This window comes from Saccopteryx leptura, chromosome 2 (genome assembly GCF_036850995.1).
Source record: "Saccopteryx leptura isolate mSacLep1 chromosome 2, mSacLep1_pri_phased_curated, whole genome shotgun sequence".
Lineage (NCBI taxonomy): Eukaryota > Metazoa > Chordata > Mammalia > Chiroptera > Emballonuridae > Saccopteryx > Saccopteryx leptura.
Window position 1 is genome coordinate 318956369 of NC_089504.1, and position 22000 is coordinate 318978368.

The window sequence follows — 22000 nt, forward strand, 5'->3', positions numbered from 1 at the left end:
GGTGGGAGCCCCCCCCCCCCTCCACCTCTGTGCTTTCTCCAACTCTGTCACCATGGCAAGCCAGGTGGCTGGCTATTTGTGCTGCTGCCAAATATAAATTTATATTTAGAGGATTTCCAGTCCCCCAATGTGAAGTTAATTTAAAATGAGTGCAATTAACTACTTCAGCCTACACCTGAAAACAACACTGTTTTAGTCACACCTCTTACCACCCATCTATGGAAGGCCTTAAATTCTAATCTTGATCTGTCTTTCACAAAGATTAATAATTGTAAAGTGATTCAATGTCAACACCTGCCCCCTCCTCCAAAAAAAAGGAGTCGGTGAAAGTTGGAAGCGGGGGGCCTAGCGCAGTTTTACGTTAGAACCGATTTTCCGGAGAGAGGTAAGCTCAGGCTTTCAGGGGCTGATCAGGCTAAAGGCCTGCAGGGGTGCAGGGGCTGGGGCGTGGGCTGCTCGCTCCCCTGAGGTCTGCGTCTCCTTTTTTCAGGGCACCTGCCACCTGCCTGTCCTACCGGCCGGCCCGGGATAGTGCGTGGTAACTGTCCCGGTCCCGGCGGCACGCCGACGGCGCGCGGCCGTGTTCCACGTCGGTTCGGGCAGTGTGCGGAGTGTGCGCGCCGGGGCGGGGCGCTAGGACCCTCTCCTCAACTGTTTCGGGGCACTTTCTCCCGAGGCCTAGGGCCCCCAACCGAAAAAGGTGACTCCTCCCCGTTGCGTCCGAAGTGGCGGGAAGCCGGGTCTTTGGAGCAGGCGACCCAGACGCGAGAGGAGCTGTAAAACGTGGAGGATCCCTCCGGGGCGCCCGGCCCGGCACGGCGCCCGGGGCCGGCCTTCAGGTAGGACTCGGCGGGGGAGCGGCAGGGGACCCCGCGGCGGCGGCGGGGGGTGTCTGGGTCCCGCACCCCCGCGCTCGCGGCCAGGGCGGCAACGGTTTCCCGGCGCCCCCGCCCCGGACGCCGCGGGCCGTGCGTCCCGGCCCTCCCCGCGCGCCTGTCCCCGCGGTCGCCGGAGCCGGTGAGGCCGCGAGGGCGGGGAGCGGCGAGAGGGCGGAGGGTGCGCGGTGCAAGCGGCGGCGGCGGCGGCGGGAGGAGGGCCGGCGGGCGGGCAGGGGCGGAGGCGGAGGCGGGGGCCGTGTCGCACGCAGCTCCAGGCGGGGCGGCCCCGGCGGCGGAGGGACGCGGGCAGACCTTGGCGGGACGGGGATTTAACCGGGGCCCGGGCCCAGCGACCAGGCGGAGACATCGCCGGAGCCACTGGGGCGGCCGGGAGATGCGGGTGAGTGTGGCGGCGCGCGGGGGCCGCGGGGAGGCGGCGCAGGCCCTGGCCGGAGCCGCGGTGTCGCAGTGAGGGAGTCCGCGGCGGTCGAGCCCGGGCGCCGGGCGAGGCCTGAGCCGCCGAGCCGCGGCGGGGCGGAATGGCGGCGGAGCCGGGGCCTCGTGGGCGGAGGGCGCCGGGGGCGAGCGGGGCGGCCCTGAGTCAGCGCGGGCGCGGGGCGGTCGGGCCGGGCCTGAGCCCGCACCGGGGAAAAGCTCGATTCATCGCGCCCGAGGCGGCGGCCTGGCGGTGGCCAGGCCGGAGCCGGAGCAGTTTGGCGGTGCGCGCCGGGCCTCCGTGCGGGGAGCCCCGCGGGGCGCCGGCCGGACCCTTCCCCCTCGCCCGCGGGGCTGCTCCGCCCCGACTCGGGCTCTCCCGCGAGTGCGGGGCCCGGCCGGCCTGCCGCCCGCCCTACTTTCCGGTTCCCCGCCGGCATTGTTGCGATGGTGCTGGTCGCGGTTATTGAGTAATAGTGGCCCTTGGGCTCTGTCCCCTCGGGGGAGCAGGCCGGGGAGGCGGCAGGGATGCGAGTGCGGCGGCGGGACGCGCCGGAGCCCCCGGCGCCCGCGAGTCGGGCCGGGCCTGCGCTGCGGCCTCGGCGCGCCCCCGACCCTGCGCCCGGCGGGAGCGCGCGCTGACCCCGCAGGTAACCGCGCGCGGCCCCGGGGCCTCCCCCTGCCACCTGGGGACGTCGTGGGCAGTGGGCGGGGTGATGGGCTAGAGAGGGCAAGGCTTTGTGAGCACTCCTGGAGACGGACCCCCCAAGTCTGGGCTTTTCACCCCGGAGCGAGCTCTCTGCCAAAAATAGGATCCTCTCTTCCGATTGGAGGGCTGCTGTCGCTTGTAGTTCGTAGTTGGGGTTAGTGGTTAGTGTGCAAATACGGAATCGCATCAACGTACTCCGGTCTTTATTTGCTCTGTGTACAGGCCCCTTCCCGTGGTGGCCTTAGAACAGCCCAGGTTGGGAGAGGAGTAAATGGTCACGCAGTGTTTGAAAAGCACTTACTGGGGTGACAGCAGGGAAACCAAAGTCACTTTTATTTTAAGCCCTGAGCTTCAAGGACCTACACATACCTTAAAAACTCTGCAGATTTGTGCGGTTTTAAGTTGAACACTCCATTTTATGACCAGCCGGCCTGGCTGCTTTTCCGAAGACCTGGAGAGCTTGTGGGTTGTGTAGGGTTGGGGGTAGGGTTGTTTTGTTTAGAAAAAACTTGAATATGAGAATTTCTCTGTGTGTGTGTGTGTGTGTGTGTGTGTGTGTGTGTGTGTGTGTTTAAAAGGTCCTTGGATATTAGAAAAATATTTTACTTGCAGTTACATTTGTTGCTTCTCATGGTAATTAGGCATAGTTGCTTCTTTGCAACACTGGCTGGCTATAACTCTATTTTGCCCATTTTTGGATGTTTCAGGAGGGTGCTCATTAACTTGAGAGGGGTGGCTGAATTCTCTTAAAATGTTAAACTACTTTTTTTTCTCATTGGTGTCATCTTTTACAAACTATTTTGCTAAAGAGTGGGGCAGAATTTAGATACAGTAGGATTTTTCACTAACTTATGAAATCTACAGGCCACAAGGCTCAGGTCTTTGTAAGGCAGCGGTTCTCAACCTGTGGGCTTTAGGCGACCCCTGTGTTTTGGTCGTTCGACCCCCGCCGGGTCGCGACCCACAGGTTGAGAACTGCTGTTGTAAGGTATTCCACACCCCCTTCCATCTTAATATGTCATCCCGAGGACCAAGGGCCAGGTCAGTGCCTGAGCTGATGCTGCAGTTTCCTTAGCTCTTCCAACCCCCTAGACTCCTTCACCTCTTACAGATTATCTTCCAGAGGTAACTCTTTGTCTGTCCAGCCTCCTTTTCCCATGCCTTTCAGTCTAGGAATTCCTTGAGGGGATAGTTTTTTGTTTTTTTTTAAACTTTTTTATTTTTTTATTTTATTTTATTCATTTTAGAAAGGAGAGAGAGAGGGAGAGAGAGAGAAGGGGGAGGAGCAGGAAGCATCAACTCCCATATGTGCCTTGACCAGGCAAGCCCAGGGTTTCGAACCGGCGACCTCAGCATTTCCAGGTCGACACTTTATCCACTGGCCACCACAGGTCAGGCGAGGGGATAGTTTTTATTTGTTTTTGTACCCCCGCCGTAGAAGAGAATTTGGTCATGGGTACCTCAATTGTTGTTTTTTAAATGAATAAATCTTATGTAATAATTCTGACCTAGTATTTGGCCACTTCTGAAAGACAGTCACTGCACTTCCACTGGGTAAGAATGCAGGCTTTATTGTGGTTATTATTATAGTACCCTCATCATCTAATGAAGGGACCAACAGACAAATACCCAGGTTTCTTTTAGCTGTGGCAGTCCAGGAAATGCCAAGAAACCAAGTTGTGAAACTTTAATTTGCTCTTTCCCCCCCTCAAAACCAGCATTAAGGTGTATATTTAACTTTTTTGGAAAGAAGATCGGGGTCTTTCAGCAGTAAAATACTGCCGCTTTGTCTTTAAGATGAAATTGTTCTGTGGTGGAGGCCCTTTTCCACTGGAGAGGCAGGGCCAAACCTCGTAGTACAGGGGTCCCCAAACTAAGGTCTGCGGGCTGCATGCAGCCCCCTGAGGCCATTTATCTGGCCTCCACCGCACTTCCTGAAGGGGTGCCTCTTTCATTGGTGGTCAGTGAGAGCAGCATAGTTCCCATTGAAATACTGGTCAGTTTGTTGATTTAAATTTACTTGTTCTTTATTTTAAATATTGTATTTGTTCCCGTTTTGTTTTTTTACTTTAAAATAAGATATGTGCAGTGTACATAGGGATTTGTTTATAGTTTTTTTTATAGCCCGGCCCTCCAACAGTCTGAGGGACAGTGAACTGGCCCCCTGTGTAAAAAGTTTGGGGACCCCTGGCGTAGTACCAGAGTGAGGTGACATCTGTCACAGGAGGGACCATTCTTGGGTCCTGGGGAGTCTTCTCTCAGAAGTTCTCTCCCAGTATACCCAGCAGGCATAGGGCCCTTTTCTTCCAGTATGGAAGATTCAAATGGGTGTGGTTTAAAGTGAGGAAACAGGCTTGGAGTGGGTAGGGTCAGGCCTAGCAGGAGCTAAAGCCTGAGTTATGATAAGACACGGGGACTCCGGAGTCCCAGCTTTGACCAGACTCTCCCTAAGCGTGGGCTTCATATGAAGGTGGAAGAGGAGAAAAAAAGTGAAAATGCTCTAAGGATTGATATCTGATCATTGATAATTACGACAGAGCTCATAATGCAGAAGTTGGTCAGCTACCCAGAATGAGCTTTATTCTTGGTCTTTCAGTGCCTGGTGGGCACCGAAGGAGAGTAACTGGGCACTGGTGGGGTAGAAATGAGCAGTTTTGAAACTTGGGGACTGTTGTTAAGTTGGAAGTGAAGTTTGTAAAAACCATTTAGGACTGTTCAGATCTAACAAGCTGCCATTTTTAGAAAGGCCTGTCTTGGAACATGCTTTGGAAAACAGATTGTATTAAATGTGTGCAGTCTTTAAAATGTGTGTGCATAAAGTGTGTGTGCACTGGTGAACACATTTAAAGTCTTAAAACTGCTTGTAATTCCAAAGTAGTGAACTTTGTGCTTTTAAAATACTTTAAAAAAAAAAAGTAGGATCCAAAAGATAATACAGATAATCTCAGGATGGAGAAAGCCTCTCGAAGCATCACACAAAAGTAGGAACTGTGGAAGAAATGATTCATTAGCTTTCTTTAAAATAACTAAACTTCTGTATGTTAAAATGCCATAAACAGAATTCAAAGGTAAATGGCAAACTGAGGAAATACTGTAAGTTACAAGCAAATTGACTTTCCTTACTATAGTTACAAGGAAATTGGCTTTCCTCGCTATATAGGGGGCTTGTAAGAAAAGGAGCAGGAAACACGAACAAAATTTCAGCCTCACTAGCAGTCCTCCTGGAAATGCAAATCAATCAGCAACAGACTGGTTTTTAAATTTTTGGTGTACGTTAAAAAATCAGCCCCTTCTGCTGATGGTGTGGAGAAAGGAAACTACTTAGATATTGCTAGAAAGAGTATAATTTGGTATAATTTTTCTGAGAACTGTGTAACAAAAGCTTATAAAATATGCATGCACTTTAGAATAGCTAATCTATTTCCAAGGTTTTAGTCTAAGAAAATATAAAAAATGACAAAGATTAATATTCTGTCGTGGGTGCCCTGTTTAATGCCCTCTTACTGAGCATTTGTTTTCAGGGGGTTTTTTTGCTACTGAGGATGGTTATTTCAGCATTGTTTTATGCAAAGATTTATCTAATGGTGTATTTAATGATTTCTCAGTGAATTTTAAAGTGACAGAAACATGCTATGCAAACACATAATATTATATAAAACAAATTTTTGGTGTGACTAAATGCATTGAAAAAAGAAGGACAAACCAAAATGTTAATAGTGATTATCTCAGCAGTGGAATTGTGGATTACTTTTAGTTTATTATTTTTTCCTCCATTTTTCTATGTATAATATAGTGGATTAATTTATAAAAAACAAAGGCAGCAGAAGCTGGGGGCCTACCTGAGAGCAAGATGTTTCCACTTAGTCTAATGCCGAGGTTACTGGGCGGCTCCCTTCCCAGGTGTGTCCCAACCTATATGAGAATGTCCGAGTTCCCATGGGCTGTTTCTGGGTGGTATTGTGAACTTCCTATGTGTAGCTTTGTGCTACTTCACAACTCTTAGTGATAGTAGATGAATTTTTTAATTGAATGTTTTAATTGAATGTTTCAACCTATTGTCATGATGCTTAAGAACATCTGTTTGCTCTAAAAATTAGAAAAAATAAGTTCTTTTGGCAGTTCTATAGCTTGAAAAATTGAAAGATTACTATAAACGTAAAGTGTCTTTTAAATAACCCAAATTAGGCATACTGTTGGAATTATGAGAGATAGGTGCACCAAAATGTATCATCAAACGCCCGCAGGAGAATGCCTTTACTATATATATAGAAGCTAGTTAAGTATATACTACCTAAAGGTGTGTGGGCCTGGAGGCTTTTCCCCTCCCCGCAGGATGGAGGGGCCGGCTGTGGTCACTCACAAGAGAGGTCTGAAATCCTAGAGTGGGTGACACACTAGCCACGCCCACAGGCTTGTCAGCCCCAAGTGGAACCCCACGAGTGACGCTCCAGGCTCGTGTTGGGGAACCAGGAGACAGTTGGTTTGGGGAAGGGTAGATGGAGAAGAAGGAGTCTCTGAGTGGTTTCTTCTGTCTCCCAGCTTACAGATTTGAGATCCATACCTGATTTACTTTTACTTACAGGTTCATCCTACACGTGATACCACCATTTATTCAGCACTTAGTATGTCCCACAGACCAGGCTGAACACGCGACATTGACTTTGGAACTGCCCCCTCAGCTTGCTTCCAGTAGTAAATGCCTCCCTTTGAACGTGGGTGCAGGGATGTTTTACTAGCCACTCAGGTAGAGACTTCTAGAATCCGAGGGTCTTCTGTTGGACAGAGGGAAGCCCCGGAGGTATGAAAGACACTAGCCCATTGAGCAGTGTGCCTGGATAAGCTGGTCCCTTTGTGAGTGTGCAGGTGACTGCCCCCTGGGAGATGTCCTTCGGTTTGGTTTAGTGGAGGTATAACAATGAAACATATTGTGCCTGTAATCACCTTGGACATTATGAAGTATTTGTTTTGGTCACTGTTATTTTTGTAATGTAGGGAGGAAGAAATTTTACCTCCACCTTAATTAAGTCAACATGAGACTGATAAACAAGAGAAAATAACCAAATCTAATTACATATGAATGTATGGGAACTCCACACACAACAGAGACTCGAAGACCCCCCCCCCCCAATACTTGAGAGGCTGAGTCAGAAAGGTTAACATGAGTTGTGTGGCTTTCTGAGCAAAGGAGGGAGGCGCCCCGGTCTTCAGAGGGGACGAAGTCATTCGCAGGATGACAAGAAGGGCAGATAGTTGGTAATTACTGTAGAAGTTTGCCCTGCCCAACTGATGGATCATAGGAAGTTATTTCTGGTGATAATTCTTATCATGGGCAAGGCCCCAAACTTAAATTAAGGGAGAGGTAGAAGTTTCTCATGAGTCAGCACGGTCTCCATTGCCTTCAGCTTAAGGTAACCACATGCCCAAGTGGTGCATCCTGGGAGGCCTGTTCTTACTTACCTGTGTGGAGTGCGTTTGCCCTTCTCTGTGTTCTGTGGCATGGAAGGTGTGGGAGTAGAAAGGTAAATCTGCATAAGTAAGTTTAAGAAATGCTAGGTTGAGGAGCCTTTAATAGGTTTTGTTTATGTGGGGGGTTTTGCTTGTTTGTTTGTTTGTTTGGCAAGAGAGAGAGGGAGACAAACAGGGAGAGAGGTGAGAATCATCAAGTCATAGTTGCGGCACCTTAGTTGTTCATTGATTGCTTCTCATATGTGCCTTGGCCTGAGTGCTCCAGGTGAGTCAGGGACCTTGGGCTTCAAGCCAGTGACCATGGGATTATTACTTTGATCCCACCCTCAAGCAGGTGATCCTGCACTCAAACTGGTGAGCCCAGGCTCAAGCCGGTAGCCTTAGGGTTTTGAAAGCAGGACCTCTGTGTCCCAGGTCAACGCTCTATCCACTGTGCCACCGCCTGCTCAGGCAAGGAGACTTGAATATGTTAATGTACATATGTATCATGTATCTCCCTGCTCTTATAGGGAGATCTATAGCGTACACATATGTATGTATATATGTAACAGGTGTGTGTGTGTGTGTGTGTGTGTGTGTATATATATATATATATGGATATTTAACTTAATATTAGCATTTCAGGGAAGAAAACCCTACTCCCATATTAAAGAATGGATTTTGTTTTGTCGAGCACATACTGATTTTAGAATTAGAGTGTGAACAATTATGTGACTTCCAGTAGAGTTATGTATAGTAAATCGTTGTGTTCATTTTCCCCTTGTCTTTGGTGGCATAGTGATTAGCATCTTGAAACACAAGTGTTCTTGGGGTGTGTGGGGTTCTAATGAGTAGAGTTACAGGCATAGTCTAGAAAAGCACTACTTCACTTCATTTCTCGTTTAAACCCAAGTCATAAATGCTATTCCAGGAAGGATTGAAAACGTTTAAAGCACGTGGACCAATATAAATCCGGGACTCAGGAGCAGCGACAGCAAAAATCACAGCTCTGTCATTCATACTTTCTTGGTGGAGCCGTGTGTAAGCACACTTTTTAAAGCTGGCGAATACTGGTTTGTCACATTAGCTACAGAGGTGCTATGTCAGCTTTTTTCTTCAGAAGTCTAGACTGCCCGAATCTGAAAAAGCCTTTTGGTCTATTGAAACTCAGACTTTCCTTCTCCTCATGAAGGTTCTAGTAGATTCTGCCCAGATACCTTTTCTCTCCCACAAGCTCAGTGGTTTCCAGAGAGGGAATGCTCCACATAATGTGGGGTTAGATTCACTTGGGAAACGGAACCAGGTGTATTTTCTAGAGCATTTTGGCCACTTACTGGGGGTCAGGGGTGACATGCAGCACTTTCCAAAATTCTGGACCAGGTTAACGTTCTTTCCCCTTGAATGATCTCAGCATTAGTGTCTACGTGGAACACTTTGTCTTCAGTTCTAGCTTTCCTTCTGTTAATGGGCAGTCAGGAGATAGCTCTTTGGCTTGATTCTCCGTTCTAGTTTATTTTGCTGTGGGGGGTTTTAGTTTTATTTTGGTTCCTTGACTTCCAGCTGAGCCCCAGCTTCATGTGGACCTTATATCCTCACGCCTAGTGATGCAGGCGTCAGCTGTATTCATGATCTCACGCAGTCTCCTGTGACTACAGGTCTGTGCCCAGTGGGTATTGGGGTCCCCATGGTTTGGTAGAGGGGCTCTGCCCCCAGTCCCTGAGCCCCCTCTTCCCAAGTCCCGCAGCGGCTGCATGGTGGCCCTGGCCCTTTGTCCTGGCCCAGTTCTTCACACCAGGAACGTGGCAGAGGGAGAGGTCAATAAAGCAAACCAATCTGGGGAAGTTCTATTAACTTTGAGATTTTACTTACCTGTAATAAATGACAGATGTAGAAGTTTTCATCTGATTGGCTGATTTATGGAAAATGTCTGTGATTAAAGAATTTACAGATTATAACATACAAGCCACATGTTAAACATTTTATTTTGAAATTGTGGATGTGGCTTTAAGTTGAACGTCCACATTGCTTTTATGGTAGCCGTATAGGTGTGTGTGTGTGTATGTGTGTGAAAGAGAGAGAGAGACTAGGACAGTAGACTCCATTAATAATTGTAATGAAACGTGATTTTAAAATACATTCTAATGATTTCCTTGACAACACTGAATCAAGAACTGCAGTTTTTACATTAAAAAAAAATTTTTTTTTCAAAATGCAGAGGATTAGTTTGTTCTATCCCTGGTCTGGTGTAGACTGAGTCTAAGTGACTACTCAGTGTGTGTGATCTGGAAAAAAATGTAGTCCTATCATTTGCACTTCGTATAGCCATTGCATTTATATTTTGCAGAAGTTGAATTATTTGTGGAGTTTTGGTGTGTAAATCATATTTTACAAAATGGGATTGTGTTTGGAAGCCTCAAGCCCTCTGGAGTGTCCCTTTTCGTGTGAGATATTGATACAAAACTATAGGGAAAGTCTGGATTTTGTGATCTTGATACTCTTTTTAAAAATTATTAACTTCATTTTCAACTGGGAACGTGGTTTGATAGTTTTCAAATTAAGCAATTTGAGCATAAGCTGGAAGCCTTGCTGAGAAGACACGGGTTCATGCATCTTGCTGAGGACCCTCTTTGGTAACAAGCCACAAGTGACAGACTGGAGCAGGGGTCGGGAACATTTTTGGCTGAGAGAGCCGTGAACGCCATGTATTTTAAAATGTAATTCCGTGAGAGCCATACAATATGTTTAACACTAACTACAAGTAAATGTGTGCATTTTATGTAAAGTACAATAAGTCTCTGAATTCTTTTTAATAACGTTGTTATGCTGTTGCTAACCAATGATGAATAAAGTACTTCTTACCATTAATGCGACTTCTGGTGCTACATGGTTTTGCTGATGCTTTGTAGTCTGGTTGATACGTGATGAGGTTAAGTTTCATCCAGGCGTCCCCAAACTATGGCCCGCGGGCCACAATGCGGCCCCCTGAGGCCATTTATTCAGCCCCCACTGCACTTCTGGAAGGGGCACCTCTTTCATTGGTGGTCAGTGAGAGGACCACTGTATTTGGCAGCCCTCCAATGGTCTGAGGGACAGTGAACTGGCCCCCTGTGTAAAAGGTTTGGAGACCCCTGATAGGCGTTGAGACTTCTATCTGTTAAACATGATCATAGGTTGGTCTTAACGTTCTTTAGATGTGAGAAAGACTGCTCACATGCATACGGAGAGCCAAACATTGTCACTACAGCAAGACTCACACGCTGCAGTGTGTGGTATGTGATGGGAAGCGTGTTCCCAGTTTTGACAATCAGCTGGTCCGTGGATTGAAATTTTTTCATTTCTCCCCACTTGTGTTTGCTCGCCAACTCCTCTTGCTGTCCTGCAAGTCTTCCCAAATCTTCATTCAGTGACTTGAACTTATTCACCCACATGTCTAAGGACTTCAGGTCAGCAGCTTGTAGCTCAAAATCTCTGACAGAGACACCGGGATGTAACTCAGGTCGGCGCTGTCCACTGCGCACTCACGTGGATGAGTAATGAACTTAAAAAGACGAGTGTGCCTGACCAGGCAGTGGCACAGTGGATGGAGTGTCGGACTGGGATGTGGAGGACCCAGGTTCGAGGCCCCGAGGTCACCAGCTTGAGCACAGGCTCATCTGGTTTGAGCAAAACCTCACCAGCTTGGACCTAAGGTCAGTGGCTCGAGCACGGGGTTACTCGATCTATTGTAGCCCCACAGTCGAGGCACATATGAGAAAGCAATCAATGAACAACTAAGGTGTCGCAATGAAAAACTGATAATTGATGCTTCTCACATCTTTCCGTTCCTGTCTGTCTATCCCTATCTATCCCTCTCTCTGACTCTCTCTCTGTCTCTGTAAAAAAAAAAAAAAAAAAAAAAAATTAACTAAAAAGACAAGTGTGCTCACGAAATTCTCCAAAGCGCGCTTTGAATGACTGCAGGAGATTAGATGTGAAGCCTGCTAGCTGCTGGAGATCAAGATGTTGAGCAGGGTCACTTGCTGTGCGTGCATCTTTAAACTCGCCCAGTTTTTCAAAGTGTAGTAAACGACCTGTTTCAATGTTGGCAATGAAGAATTCCAGCTTGTTTTCAAATGCAAACACTGCTTATTGAAGGGATAAGACTGTATTTCCAATGCCTTGCATTTTCACATTGAGCTGGTTCAGATGTTCAGTCATGTCCACGAGATAGTAGAACTTCAGGAGCCACTCAGTGTTAGCTAACTCAGGATGCTCGACGTTTTTCATTTCAAGGAAAGTCCAGATTTTGCTCAGACAAGCTGCGAAAACGGCTGAGCACCTTCCCTCTTGACAACCAACGCACATTGCTGTGCAGAAGCAGACCGGGATAATTATTCCCAACTTCATCCAGCAGTGTTTTAAACTGGCAATCATTTAAAGCTCGGGCAACAATAAAGTTGACCACCCGAATAACCAGCGACATCACCTCACCAAGCTGCTTGCCACACATCTAAGCACAAAGCACCTCCTGATATAGGATGCAGTGAAAACTTAGGATGGGTCTCTTTTCAGGTTCACGAAGAAGCGCTACGAATCCTCTGTTTTTCCCCACCATGCACAGAGCACCATCAGTACACACCAAAATAAGTTTATCCATCGGTAGATATTTTCTTTAGCGAACTCAGTGAAAGATTTGAATAAATCCTCCCCTCTTGCTGTCTCTTCATAGGCAAAACAGCAAGACTTTCCTCACATAGTGTGTCACCGACAGCATACCTTGCAATCACGCTGAACTGGGATAAATGGCTTACGTCTGTTGACTCATCCAAAGTGAGAGAAAAGAATGATGCTGCATTTATATCCTTCACTTGTGTTGCCTCAATTTGATTTGCCATCATGATGGTACGATCGTGAACAGATCTTGCCGACAGAGGCATGTCTTTTATTCATTTGATTATCTTGTCTTTATCCGAAAAGTCGTCAAAAAGTTCATTGGCAACATCAAGCATGAATGTTTTGGCATACTCCCCATCTGTGAATGGCTTTCCGTTTCTCACAATTGCTAAGCACCAGCAAAGCTAGCCGAATTTCAGTCACCTTGTTGGGTCCAAACATGGAGTTGCTGCTGACTAGCTTGCACTCTGCACAGTAGCCCTTGAGATGCTTTCTTCCTGCTGTTCCCGCTGGATATTTCTATGCAAATATAGTAGGGTGTGTGTCAAAGTGCCGCTTTATATTTGACCATTTCATTGATGCAATTTTATCATTGCATTTTAAACACACTGCAGAACCTGCTCTCTCCACAAAGGCGAATTCCTCTGTCTATTCCTGCTGAAAAGTACAATATGCCTCATCTTTTTTTCTTTTAGCCATCTTTTTTGTCAAAAGCATTTCTGCAATTAGCTAGCTGACTACTTGATTAAAAGGAGGGAAGTTTACTTCCTGACCTCACAACAACCCATGTATGTTACACATTATCCAATAAAAATTTGTGTTGTCCTGGAGGACAGCTGTGATTGGCTCCAGCCACCCGCAACCATGAACATGAGCGGTAGGAAAGGAATGGATTGTAATACATGAGAATGTTTTATATTTTTAACATTTTTTTTATTAAAGATTTGCGAGCCAGATGCAGCCATCAAAAGAGCCACATCTGGCTCGCGAGCCATAGGTTCCCAACCCCTGGACTGGGGCTTGAGACTGGTGGGACCATCTTCCAAGGTGAATGAAGCTGAGGATACAGGCTTGATCAGATTTTCTCTGCGCTAAAGATATGGCCAGATTGTTTGGGGTCAGAGTAGGGAGAATATTATTTTTAAAAAACCCCTTCTACCTCAAAAAAAAACACAACCCTCTTATTCATGGTTATTATCAAATGGCATATTTTTGTGAGCGCAGAAGGTAAAACTGAATCTAATTATTTTTGGTTGCTCAGAGCCCTGGTTTAAACACACACTTGTGTGTTTTGTACCTCCTGGTACCTTTTCCCTGATATTTATAATGTCTGAAAATACTAAATTTTCAAATACTTCCTGTTACACAGTAGTAGCTGGTAAGGACATTTGCGTAAGATGTCACATGTAGCCCTGAGCATGAGCACAGAAGGGGGTGCAGATCTGACTAGTGGGCCCACAGGGCCAGTACAGTAGGTGGCAGTAGGTGGCAGGCAGTGAGCTCATTGTGACCCTGAGCAGTCAGTTGGGACCATTGTCTCCTCACCTGGAAGAGGGCGCTGCTGCTTGATTCCCTTGGTACCTTCGGTAGGGAGAGGAAATTGGTGAGTTGTATTCAAAAGAAATCAAAATATTAAAAGCTCCAAATTAGAAAAGGAGCCTGGTGGGGGAGGGGAGAACACTGTCCTTTTTAAACCAATCTGGAGAGAAATGGGAAGTATCTTTGAAAAGTCACTTAGGGAGGGAAAGTTGCTGATCACAATTTTTGAACTTAGGGTTAATGAATTTGTGTTAGTAGAAAGCAAAGTAATGAAAAGGCTGGAAAACAGCCCGGATTGGGGGAGTAACTTGTTCCTGAGAGATGTGGTCGCTTCCCAGCCCTGCTCGGGGGCAGGGCTGCATAGAGGCCCCACAGCACTCAGCAGCTACGGGGCAGCCCTCACTGCAGGCACCGGAACCTTGGACAGGAGTTGAGCAGAATTGTGGCAGCTGTGAGCTGAAGCCTGTTTCATTCAAACGCACGTCCAGCATTTGTAGCAGGATGATGCCACCTTCCCTGACGAGCCTTCATGTCAGTCCCTCACCAGGAGAGGCAGACACTTGCCATCTATATGTGACGTGTGTGCCTCCCCAGCTGACGGTATATGTCTGGATTTCCACTCTCTGTGGCCTTAGGACAGGGGTCCCCAAACTTTTTACACAGGGGGCCAGTTCACTGTCCCTCAGACCATTGGAGGGCCGGACTATAAAAAAAACTATGAACAAATCCCTATGCACACTGCACGTATCTTATTTTAAAGTAAAAAAACAAAACGGGAACAAATACAATATTTAAAATAAAGAACAAGTAAATTTAAATCAACAAACTGACCAGTATTTCAGTGGGAACTATGCTGCTCTCACTGACCACCAATGAAAGAGGTGCCCCTTCTGGAAGTGCGGCGAGGGCCGGATAAATGGCCTCGGGGGCCGCATGCGGTCCGCAGGCCATAGTTTGGGGACCCCTGTCTTAGGATGTTGAATGTGTCCCCAGCATCCTGTCACCTCAGGAGGGAAAAACCACTTGCTCTCTGTGTTTGTGCATTCGCTAGTCGGGGACCCTCACAATTGCTAAAATTGTGACTGACTGCAAAACCGAGGACAGGTCCCTCTGTGGTCGCGTTTCCCAGACAGGGCTCCACAGGGCGGCCGCTCCCCGTGAACTGAGGGAGTGTAGGAACCATCTACAAGCTGGCATTTTATTTATTTTATTTATTCATTTTAGAGAGGAGAGAGAGACAGAGAGAGAGAAGGGGGGAGGAGCTGGAAGCATCAACTCCCATGTGTGCCTTGACCAGGCAAGCCCAGGGCTTACAAGCTGGCATTTTTTTTTTTTTTTTTTGTATTTTTCTGAAGCTGGAAACGGGGAGAGAGAGTCAGAAAGACTCCCGCATGCGCCCGACCCACCCGGCATGCCCACCAGGGGCGAAGCTCTGCCTACCAGGGGGCGATGCTCTGCCCCTCCGGCGCATTGCTCTGCCGCGACCAGAGCCACTCTAGCGCCTGGGGCAGAGGCCAAGGAGCCATCCCCAGCGCCCGGGCCATCTTTGCTCCGATGGAGGGGAAGAGAGAGACAGAGAGGAGGAGGGGGTGGTGGAGAAGCAAATGGGCGCTTCTCCTATGTGCCCTGGCTGGGAATCGAACCCAGGTCCCCCGCACGCCAGGCCAACGCTCTACCGCTGAGCCAACCGGCCAGGGCCACAAGCTGGCATTTTAAACATTGTTAAATGTGTCTTGTGGTAGAATGAAAGACTCGGATGAATTTTAAGAATGAGATTTCAGAGAAAATTTGAACTTCCAGCAGGTGCTCCCAGCTGGATCCCCAGACCCATGAGAGTACAAAGCTCCTCTAGTCCTGGTTGGAGGGGTGCTGTGGTGGGAATTGAGGGAAGGATGGGCCCTGGTGTCCTCAGTCATCAAGGGCATTGTGAAATTTTCAGGCAACATTAATTTAGTTCATTTTGACTTAAAAAATAAGCATTCTTGTTTTTGACATTTTTCCCTGAGGTGTTTTTATTGTTATTTAAGTACCATGCTAGAAATTTCAAGGACATCTGAAAAGCCTTGTAGAAGTGTTGATGTGAACAGTAGCAAGGGCTTGCTTAGGTACCCTTCTAAACAAGTTCTTCACCTCACTCACCTATTCCTCACAACAGCCTCATTACATCGGCACTATTATTGTCCCCATTACAGATAATAATAGGGCAGAAGGGGAGGGAGCTGTGAGTTGCAGGGCCAGAGCTTTGAAGTCCCCATGCATTTGACATGGTCATGTCTCTCATGTGGCTCCATGCTTCTTGAATTGTTTGTGCAGTAAAAAATGCCTTTTAGGCCCTGGCCGGTTGGCTCAGTGGTAGAGTGTCGGCCTGGCGTGCAGGAGTCCCGGGTTCGATTCCCGGCCAGGGCACACAGGAGAAGTGCCCATCTGCTTCTCCACCCCTCCCCCTCTCCTTTATCTCTGTCTCTCTCTTCCCTTCCCGCAGCCAAGGCTCCACTGGAGCAAAGTTTGCCCAGGCGGTGAGGATGGCTCTGTGGCCTCTGCCTCAGGCGCTAGAATGGCTCTGATTGCGGCAGAGCGAGGCCCCAAGATGGGCAGAGCATCGCCCCCTGGTGGGCATGCTGGTGGATCCCGGTCGGGCGCATGCAGGAGTCTGACTGTCTCCCCGTTTCCAGCTTCGGAAAAATACAATAAATAAATAAATATGCCTTTTATAGGATGACCCCTGTGCACACGCAGACATAACTGAAGTCAGAGACACACTGAAGGACACCTACCTCATGTTCCAGAGCTCTCTTCTTTCTGTTTCACTGTGGAAAGTTCCTTTGCTATTTACTAATTCACAGTCATGGCCCACACATGAATGGATTGCCATCCTCGATTTAAAAAAGCATACATAGCGTAGATAATGAGGATCAAATCTTAATGCCACCCTTCCTGGTTTTAATGTGAATAAAAATGCTTGGAAATGAAATTAATGCAAGCACCAAACTAGATTGTTGATTAAATGTGTTCATAAAAGTGTCATGCTTAAACTGAGTCCTGAGATTTGGTCCTTAGCAGTGAAAAGTAGTTTATGTGGATAAACCATGCAGTGGTTTTCAACCACCTGTCCACAGGCCAGTCCACCAGAAATTTCACCAATCCACAAAAGAGTTAACCACCCTAATGTTGTATGGAGATTATAGACCTGATGATCTTGGTTGAACTCACACACAGGGTGAAATGAGCCTTAGTGGTCCCCGAAATAATTCTGTTTTCACCCAAATGTAAAAAGGTTAAAAACCACTGATTTGTTAAATATTAAGTGCCCATGGTCATCTACAAGTTTTTGAAAGCAGTTTATACCAGTGATGTTTATGTTGCCCTACTTGGAAGTCACATAATAATTAAAGCAGAAAGAATTTATATGCTAACCGAATTAAAATTCAGTTATGAATTGAACATTTAAGGCTTTGAATGCTTGCTTGTATGTGGGTCTTAGGACTTAAATGACTTTCCCATTAATTAATTAAGTATCAAATCTAATGTAAATAGTTTCTTAATACTAAGATGTTCATAGAAAATTTTGTACTTAATGACATCTGAAATTTCTCAATGATAAAACTGTGTGTATGGGGGGGTAAGTTGGATTGGCATGTTTCTGTGTTATGTCATTAGAAGGGCAAAGATTGATCACCAGTGGAAGGCAGCTGCATTAATTTATTCAGTGTAAGTTTGAGGGTGCACTCATTTCAAAGCTCTGTGGATTTTAGGAAGTGGGAGGTGCCTGGGGAGAACTAACTAACCCATGAAGCTCTAAATACACTTGCTCTTGTCCTGTCCCCAGAATGGTGGGTCTTGGCCCTGTTTCTTACTTTTTATAAAGCCATAAGTTTTACGGTATTTATGGCTTATTTGAATAATTCTATATGCTGGATTGTGTGACTAATAATTTTTTTTTTTCAAAAAATGTTTAACCAAAATTAAAATTGAAATCTTTTCTAAGCAATTGCTGGGTCGTGTGACAAGAGCAGGTTTAGTTTTGTAAGAAGCTGCCCAGCTGTCTTCCAGAGTGGCCACACCATGTTGTGTTCCCACTGGGAATGTGGGGGAGTTCCTGTTGCTCCAGGCCCTCCCAGCGTCCGGGGGTGTCAGTGTCCTTATTGGGGCCCTTCTGATAGGTGCAGTGGTATCACGTTTCAGTTTGCATTTCCCTGGTGATGTAGGATGCGGAGTGTCTTTTTTATAGGTTCATTTGCCATTTGCATATCTTTGATAAGGTCTTTAGCCAATTTTTTTCAATAGAATCCAGAGTTCTTTACATATTTTTTGGCTTGGTCCTTTATCGGATATGTCTTTTTTTTTTTTTTTTTTTTTTTTTTTGCGGGACTAGAGAACACAGTGAAGGGAGGGGCCCCTGGCCAGCAGGGGAGGAGAAAGAGAAGGTAGTAGATGGCAAATAAGAAACAGGTTTTTGCAGAGGGAGGGGAGAGAGAGTTTGGATTCCGCGGAGAAGGAAAGATTAGGAATAGAGGTTTTAGGTGAGGTTTCTCTGGCCAGAAAAAGGCCTGTGCGGTAGAACAGGCAGCACAGAGATTAAGGACGGTTGCGCAAATAATTAGAGGCCATGAATGTAAGAGATCTCCAATCAGTTCCCAGCTTTTTTGGCGATAGTTAAATTGGTGAGGGTGTTAACACCGAAAGTCCCTTCAGGAGGCTAATTGAGTGGGTTCTGTGGCCTGGCCACAGCGGAGAAGAAGAACAGTTTCTTTTTCCTTAGGGAGGGAAATTCCTGTGCCCCAACAGCTGCACTCAGTTTTCGGAGTGGTCAGACCTGAGCATTAGCATCCTAAAAACTCAATGTCCAGCCACGGATGAAAGTGGATGTGCTTGGGGAGGTCTCCACAAGCGCACGCTCACTCGGACGGAAAAGAGTTCCCTGACGTAGCTACGGTTTCGGACAGGGAGTCTCGGAGGAAAGAACTGAGAGGAGAGCTGGAGGCAGGGGACTTACCGCACCGTGCGCCGAAGTGGGTAGAAGTCGGAGATCCTGGTACTTTCTCCTGGTTCTTTCTCGGAGGGGAGGAGAAAGGAGCGGTCCTTGCAGACTTCTAACTCCTTCCGGGTTTTCGGCACCAAAATGTAAGGTATTTTTCCCCGCCGAGAAGGAAGGAACGGGCCAGAGCCCGCAAAGTGTGGAATAATAAACGGCTTTATTGAGTACAGAGTATACATCCCGCCCGGCAAGGTTCCCTGGCCCCGAGGAAAGAAAGATGGAGGCTAGGGAAGTTGCCCAGATATGTCTTTTGCAAATATTTTCTCCTACTCTGTGACTTGTCTTCCCCTTCTCTTCACGTTGTCTTCCCCAGAACAGAAGTTGTTCATTTTAATGAAGTCCAGCTTCTCGGTGGTTTCTGTCACAAACCGTGCCATTGATGGGCGGCATATCGAAATGTCCTCACCATCCTTGGTCAGCTCGGCTGTCTCCTGTGTTGTCTTCTAGGAGTTGTATAGTTTTGCTCCACTTTTATTTTTAAGGAAGGTTTTGCAAATATTATATGAATAATGTTTGACATATTAAAATTGTCCTTACTTTAACTTACTGATTGGAGGGGTGGGGCCTGTGGAGTGAATGCCAATGAGCACAGGTTTTTATTTTATTTATTTTTATGATTTATTTATTGATTTTACACAAAGAGGAGAAAGAGTTGGGGACAAGAAGTATCAACTCATAGTTGCTTCACTTTAGTTGTTCATTGACTGCTTGTCCTGTGTGCCTTGACCGGGCAAGCCCAGGGCTTCGAACCGGCGACCTCAGCATTCCAGATCCATGCTTTACCCACTGCCCCACCACAGGCCAGGCGGTCATTTCTAACTTAAACTAGGTGAATTAGAGGGGTCTTTTAGGATCATCTAATACTACCCTATTATTACTATTGTATTTAGAGGAAGAAGGAGATCTGTCATTTGGGGCATTCCTATGGTTTGCCAGGCACAGAGCCAGGCGTTTTTACATACGATGTCTTACTGAAGTCTTTCCAGAAACTTTGAGAGGTTGGTGTTTAGGTTTTTCATTTAGAGTGAGCTAACAGAATTAGAACCAGCATCAAAAGAGGAGCCAAGAGGAGCGAATCCGACGGCAGCGCTCACTGGTTGCAGTCTCTTCTGGGGTCATGGGCTTAGGATTTTCTAGTTCTCGCCTGGGGGTGACTTGAGTTAGGGGTCGTCTTACTGAGAGCCCCATTAGAGGACAGTGGGAAGCAGGAACACAGGCAGAAGACGGTCACCTTTGTATCAGACTGTGAATTCAGAATGACACCGTTCAACTGGGAGACACACACAGTTTTATTATGAGACTCTGCTGTGAATAATGATTGGTTGTGTGTTCTTCAGTAAGGTTTGCTTTGGAAGTTGAAGCATGATAGTTGTCAGGCTTCAGTTATAAGTTTATAGTAGGTATGCTTGTGTACCTACTAGCTATAGAGTTTTAAAGGAAAATTCAAGTCTCATAACTTTCATTGTATCATGGGAAGTGGGGACACTAAGTCACCACATTATCCTAGCTGGGCTAATTTTTTCCAAGTGACACAGATACCAAGACAGGTGAACTTCTCCTAGTTTCCATCAGTGACGAATTAGCATCTTCTCATTTTCACAGGGCTGCAGCCTGGCGTCCACTCTGGGAAACTACGTTCTTGAGGGCCACACCTCTGGGCACTTGCTGTAGCGGCTCCTTTCATCACAGACCTCTGATTTATCACAGGCCTTGGACACTGTCGAGGGCTAGAAGTTTCATTAAACTGCTTCTGAGTTCCGACCTCCTGGTGCTCCCACCGGTGTGCCCTCTGTCTCTCCGTCTCTCCCCATCCCCTCTTCTGGGCGTGGGGGGTGGGGACTCACTTTCCCGTGTCTTTTAAATAAAAGCTTCAGCCCTCATTTTTTAAATTCTTCCCTTTTACTTTGAGGATTTTATTTACATTGATACCGACAGTTTTTACCTTTTTGCACATTGCTAAATTTATTTTTTCAGGTGTGATTTTCCTTTGAGCTATAGTTCTAAACTGCCTGCTTGGACATTTTCCTTTTGGTGTTTTTTTTTTTTTAATCACTTCACATTTAACATAGCTAAAATTAAGCTCTTCATCTTCCCTCTAGATTTAAGCTTCTTCATGTAACTTATTAAAGAGAAATTCTCTTAATCACTTTTTTTTTTTACATAGTGAGGGGTGGGGAGGCAGAGACAAACTCCTGCATGTGCCCCAACTGAAGTCCACCCAGCAAGCCCACTAGGGGGTGATACTCTGGCCATCTGGGGCATTGCTCCATTGCTTAGCAACCAAGCTCTTCTTAGCACCTGAGGCAGAGGCCTTGAAGCCATTCTCAGTGCTTGGGGCCAACTCACTCCAGTCGAACCATGGCTGCAGGAGGAGAAGAGAGAGAGAGAGAGAGAGAAAGAGAGAAGTGAGAGGGGGAGGAGTGGAGAAGCAGAAGGGTGCTTCTCCTGTGTGCCCTGACCAGGAATTGAACCCAGGACATCCACATGCTGGGTTGATGCTCTACCACTGAGCCAGCTGGCCAGGGCAATACCATCACTTTTCTCTTTGGGGTTGTTTCTCTTGAACTCCCTTTACCCGTGGGGTTTTGCCAGCGAGAGAATTTTATAAAGAGTGCTCAATTTAGTGATGTAGAGTTCACACGGACAGATTTAGGAATGTCTGGAAGATGATCATTTAACCCAGAATCACCAGTGAAATTGTGCTTGTGAGTTCATATTTATTTACATAGTGTTGCCGGGTGTTACCTAAAGTAGAGGACACTATTAATTGGTTAAGATCCTGTTTATTAGTGACTCACAGATGTTTTTATAGCTTTTTCTTTAGGTGATAGGAGGGGAGATAGGTGGACTCCCACATGCACCAGATGTTTTTATAGCTTTTACAGTGTAACTTTTTGGGGTTTTTTTAACCATAAAAGATGTCAAATAAAGTACAGTAAGCATGTTCATCTCTGAGAATTGCATGTTATCCCATTTAACATATTGTCTACTTAAGATCTGGAGTGGGTTTTGTACTGACTGTACTTTGACCATCTTGCTGAGCATAAATGACGTGGTCATGGAGTCAGAGTCCTGGTGTTCTGTGGCGGCCAAGCCGGGGCTGCTGAAACTCCTGTGCTCTGTTGCCTCCATTCGTGACTGGAGGAATTGTTGTTTCTGTGGGAGCTGAGCAAAATCAGACAGAAGTTCTTCCCCCTCTACATCCACAATCCCCTGAACTGTCTCCACGGGCCCCCCACCAACATGTACCCCGAACCCAGCTCCTCCCCCGTGTCTTCCCTCCTCCACAGGTAACTATTTTTCATT

At 46.8% G+C, this 22000-nt stretch overlaps 1 protein-coding gene across 2 annotated transcripts in view; it reads left to right on the forward strand.

Annotated features, from left to right (window-relative positions):
* The first annotated feature begins 720 nt into the window (after nucleotides 1-720).
* The window catches only part of CUL1 (cullin 1), a 77380-nt gene continuing 56100 nt past the window's right edge, over nucleotides 721-22000 (forward strand). The window contains exon 1 of one of the 2 annotated variants that reach the window (XM_066362950.1): nucleotides 721-839. The gene's annotated coding sequence lies outside the window, so the exon portion shown is untranslated. Of the gene's footprint in view, nucleotides 840-1120; nucleotides 1279-22000 lie in introns of those variants that run through there. The other variant, XM_066362949.1, reaches the window with a different exon arrangement.